Raw genomic sequence first — 6,000 nt, 5'->3', positions numbered from 1 at the left:
CATACATGCCAACAGACCCGATTCAGCCAGGAAACGTCCAATGTTTTTAAGCTCAAATGGGCTTTATTTGATCTGTCTCCTGTCTACAATCTCCTCTTTTTCAATGTAACTCAAAGGGGAAAATCAATACCCCAGTTTTTTTTTCAAAATCTCCCTCTTACCAAGTTCAAAATGTTCGCAAGTATGGTACATTGGATCATGGAAGGAAATGGGGTAGGGATATGGACTTGGATAACAGAGGACAGGAGGGACATGGAGAGGTGCACCAAACTGACCCTGCAGGGCAGGCATCAGGGTTTGCAGCAGCACAATACACCACACAGGGCATGTGGGACGGGAGTGCAGCACAACAATCCATAGAAAGCAAGAGGGAGGGGACAGGACCATGCACATGGACAACAGACAACAGAGGGGCAAGAGGCAATTGTAGCTAGCTGACCATAATGGACAGACAGGAGAGAAAGCTGCCGCATAACAGACCATAAAGGGCAGGAGGGATGGATCAGGGGCATTACAATGGAACAGACAAGCCAGGAAGGAGGGAGTAGGGGTCTGCACATGTAAACAGAGGGCTGGGGGCAAGGGGGCAGGAGCAGCAAGATAGCCATGGAGGTCTGGCAGGATGGGCACTAGAAGCAAGACACACCATGAAGAACAACAGTGAGACTGTGATGGCATACACACAGACCATGTAGGGAAGGTGGGAGGGGGTCAGGGGCAGCTAACTGACCACACAGGGAAGGTGGGAGGGGCCATGGCAGCACAGAAGACCATGCATGGCAAGTGGGAGGATTAGTGACAGCACAATGGCTATGATGGGCAAGAAGGAGGGTGCAGGGGCATGCACAAAGGACGATGGAGGATAGAAGGGAGGGTCAGGACCTGTGCACAGACAAGAAAGTTCAGGGGAAGGGGCCTCACAACAGACCGCACGGGGCAGGCAGGAGGAGCAGTTGCAGCACAACAGACCAGGGAGGGCAGAAGGGTGTGGCAGTACAATGGACCATGTAGGACAGGAGGAAGAGGATAGGGGCATGGCATGTGGACAGGCAGGGTGGAGGTGGCAGGGACAGGTTACAGTCATCTGACAATGCTAGGCAGGTGGGAGGGGAGTGGCATCTCAACAGAACACTCAGAGTAGATAGGAGTGGCAGGTCCATGGAACATGGTGGGCAAAAAGGATGAAGCAGGGGCATGCACAAAGACATCGGAGGGCAGGGGGAAGGAGAATAGGGGCAGCAAGCTAAGCACAGAGTTTAAGCAGGAGGTCAATGATGGAGCAGAGAATTTGGCAATGGAGGGCAGGAGGAGGGGACTGGTACATCATACTAAATTGAGGGCAGTGGCAGCACATCAGACCATGCCTGGCAGGAGGGAGGAGGCTAGACCATGAATTCACACAACAGAGGATAGGGAGGAGGGGGATGGGGCAGCAAGCTAACTGTTCAGAGAAGGCGGGTATTAGGAACTTTATTGTTTTTAAAATGTGTGTCTGTGCGAACTACTTAAAATATGAACAAGTATGCAGCATAATCTCACTTTTATTCAGGAAGAAGAGGACGTTTGTGACAGTGACTCCGGGCTCACTTGGCAGAAACACCCCCTGACCCTCCACCCCCTATCGCAAAATGTAATGCCCGTGAAAAGGGTAGGTGAACACAGTGTTATATAGAACATAGTCCTGAGAGCACGATTGACAATGAAAACTAGATATAGTGTATGGTATAAACTATGCACCAAAAAGTGTGATATAAGATGAACCAGGGCGTGAAATATAATATGCAATACATTGTGCGCAATGACAGATTCATTGGAGAGCGCGAGATAGCACAGGCACTAGCGCGTGCTATGCGTTGTGCGCCTTGGAGTGTAATATGCACAGGGCAGTGTTGTGTAACCTAACTGGTCTCTAAAGTTGTAATACAAAATATGTTCCTGGGAGTGTAACGTTGCATATGCACTGTGACAAAGATATGGATCCCAGATTGTAATATGTATGGTATAGCATTGTGCGTTATAACATAGGCATCGAGGAAGGCACGTTAGATGGGGCAATTTAACCCGTGCGAAGACAAGTGTGGAATGACATATTCACGGGGTGGTGTTACAGTGCACATGGGCTAGAGAGTGTCATAGCAAATGCACTAGCTGGTGGAATACAACACAGAGGTGTGTGGCACTCGGCAGGCAATGGTGGGTGTAACACAGCATTGGGCTCTGCCAGGAGCGCGCTGTGACTCTCAAGTGATGTTCGTCCCCTTTCCAGAGAGTAAAATAAAAAGTATTACACATCCGGCAGTGGATGTGTGTTTTATTAACCGTGAGGGGGGTTTCTTACATAGCTTGTCGAATTTTTGTCGAATCCCCTTTGAATGGCTTGGTGTGCATGTGTATTAAATGTGCCCGTCAATAGCTACCCATGTTTGTATAAATAAACGACAAGGGTGTCTACCGGGATTAGGCACGGTAGGGCATCAGACATGTCAGAGCTTCACTAGTGGTGTAAATACATTCCACGTGGATTCATTGTATGCATAGTCGCCTTTTAATGAATATCACTCAAATCGTCATGGTGATAGGTACGTACGGTTTGTCCAGCATGTCCTAGGTGTGTCTATAAATATATATTTTTTTTAAATAATTAAAAAAAGGGGCCGGCCCTGGGGATTGGGTCCAAAAAATATAATTAGGAGACAGGCCCTGGGGGATGGGGTCATCAGGGCCAATAAATTAGAATAAGAAGGGGAACCACACAGCCCCCCTTCTTAAAAAATTAAAATAAATAAAAGACTGGCATCGTGCCGGAGGCCACGCCCCCTCCTTGCAGCACTCTGCAAACGCGCCCCCTGGCAAGTTGTAAGTTGGGGAATTAATTCCTCTTCAATACTGAGGGTCCCTGAGGGCCAACTAGCCCAACAGGCATCTCCAGTATGCCCCAGGGAGCTGCGCTGCAGACAGATGTTCTGAGGCCAAGCCCCTTTTTACACCTCTCTGCAACACAGCTCTGTGGCGCTTACTGGAGGTACCTAGTGGTCTAGTTTGACCCTAGGGACACTTAGGATTCAAGGGGACTTAATCTCTCAACTTAGAACAGCCACAGGGCGCGTTTACACAGTGGTGAAGGGAGGGGATGGGGCCTGAGGTGACGTGTGCAAACACGCACTATGGCACGTTTTAAATTGGGGATATAATTTCCCTTCAATACTGAGGGCCCCTGGGGGCTAACTAGCCCACCAAGTGCTTCCAGTAAGCGCCACTGAGCTGCATTGCAGAGAGGTGGTCCAGTCTGTGCCACTTTTTACACCTCTCTGCAACGCAGCTCTGTGGCACTTACTGGAAGTACCTAGTGGGCTAGTTGGACCCTAGGGACCCTCAGGATTCAAATGAACTTAATCTCCCAACTAAAAACGGACACAGGGCGTGTTTACACAGTGGTGAAGGGAGGGGACGGGGCCTGAGTTAACGTGTGCAAAAATGCTCTGTGGCCTGTTTTAAGAGGTAGTTGTAATCCCCCTGCCCTATTATATACTAGGGGCTTACAGAGGAGGTCATGCTAATCACAGGGGGACCCCAACGCATAATGTTCCCTAGTGTATGTAGGTGTTTTCACTGTATTCTAAGTGTCTTTTAACATAGCACTGGCTCTAGGACTGGTTAGTCAGACTCAGTTACCACCAGTATCCGTCTGAAAAAGTTGAGGGTACAGGATGATTTTAGAACAAGGATTCTTTCTGCTCTTCTTTTTGTTCTTTCTGCACGTTATCCTTCTTCCTGCACTTTTCTTCGTCTTTAAGGACTTCTGTTGCTTCTTTCTGCACTTCTTTTTTTTCTTTCTGTGCATTTTTTCTTCTTTCTTCACATGTCCTATCTCTGTAGGCATAGTTAGAAATTAGCATTTAAAAAACCTTTGAAATTCACAGAAAAAACCAAAGGTTTCAGGCACGTTATAGTTAGGAATTAACATTTAAAAACCTTACAAATTCACTGAAAAAACCATAGGTTTCAGGGGTGTTATAGTTAGCTGGACTTTTCACTTGTACAAAACCATTGAAATTCCCCCGTTATAGTTAGTTCAGCTAACTATAACTTGCGCGCCCGCAATGCACTGCTGATGACGTCATATATTACATCACTCATGACATGGTCAGTGACATCACTCATGACATCACTGATGACATCTCAAATGACATCACTGATGACATCAACTCACCAACGCCCTGGAAACCCACGACTCCCTCGACCCCACACAGTTCGGTTTCAGAGCCAACCACAGCACCGAAACCGCCCTCATCGCAGCCACGGATGACATCAGAGCCCTGACCGACAAGGGTGAGACCGTGGCCCTCATACTACTGGACCTCTCTGCAGCCTTCGACACGGTCTGCCACCGCACCCAGATACGACGCCTCAGCAACGCCGGCATCAGAGGCAAGGCCCTCGAATGGATCATCTCCTTCCTCTCCGGCAGGACCCAGAGAGTCCGCCTCCCCCCCTTCAGATCGACAGCCACGGAAATCATCTGCGGCGTACCCCAAGGATCTTCCCTCAGCCCCACTCTCTTCAACGTCTACATGACCCCCCTGGCAAACATCGCACGCAACCACCGACTCGACCTAAGATCATACGCCGACGACACCCAGCTCATCCTTTCCCTCACTAACAATCCCACCGCAGCCCGAACCAAACTTCACGAAGGAATGAAGGAAGTGGCGAACTGGATGACAGACAGCCGTCTGAAACTGAACGCAGACAAGACAGAGGTCCTCATCCTCGGCCCCACTCCCACCGCATGGGACGACTCCTGGTGGCCCCCCGCCCTAGGCAGCACTCCCCAACCCACCGACCACGCACGCAACCTCGGCTTCATCTTGGACTCATCACTCTTCATGACCAGGCAGGTGAACGCGGTGACCTCGGCATGCTTCAACACCCTCCGCATGCTCCGCAAGATCTTCCGCTGGATCCCCACCGACACCAGGAAGACCGTCACCCACGCCCTCGTAACCAGTCGCCTGGACTACGGGAACACCCTGTACGCCGGCATCACCAACAAGCTGATGAGAAAACTCCAACGAATCCAGAACGCCGCCGTGAGACTCATCCTGGACATCCCTCGCCACCACCACATCTCCGGACACCTAAGAAAACTCCACTGGCTCCCCATCAACAAGAGGATTACCTTCCGACTCCTGAGACCCACGCACACAAAGCCCTCCACAACCTCGGACCCAAACTGATCAACATCCGCGTCTCCTTCTACACCCCTCCGCGCACTCTACGTTCCGCCGGTCAGGCCCTGGCGGCTGTACCCCGCATCCGCAAAGCCACCGCCAGAGGAAGATCCTTCTCCTTCTTGGCAGCGAAGACCTGGAACTCGCTGCCCAGCCACCTCCGCGCCATACCTGACCACCTCTCCTTCAGAAGGCAGCTCAAGACCTGGCTCTTCGAGCACTGACCCCCCCCCCCAGCGCCTTGAGACCCTTTATGGGTGAGTAGCGCGCTTTATAAATGCGAATGATTGATTGATTGATCATCCTTGTGATAGAGTGGCAGACCTCCTCTCACCCTAATATAACCTTTGATACACACATTTAAAATTAGAGACTAAAATTTTCAAGACAATGGACATACCAATACCAGTTACAACAACCTCTTCAGTAATTCTAAGATCCACATACACATCCACTCATTCACCAACAGTCCTATACAGTCACTCATACATGTACTCACTCATATGTACTCATACACCTATACATCCTGTTACACAATGCCACTCATCCATAGAGTTACTCACACACATAGTCACTCATGCTAATAAAGAATCAAACATACATTTACTTACATATACAGTTATACACACACCACCACACTTACTTCTACGGAAACTTACACATACTTAGTCTTTTAAACAATCACTTATAGAAACACATACTTATTCATACAGGAACTCTTTCAATCTCTCACTATCACATATACTCACTTATATACACCAATAGTCAC

The sequence above is a fragment of the Triturus cristatus genome, chromosome 11, assembly GCF_964204655.1.
Source record: "Triturus cristatus chromosome 11, aTriCri1.1, whole genome shotgun sequence".
Taxonomy (NCBI): domain Eukaryota; kingdom Metazoa; phylum Chordata; class Amphibia; order Caudata; family Salamandridae; genus Triturus; species Triturus cristatus.
Note: the sequence above shows the minus strand (reverse complement) of the source record.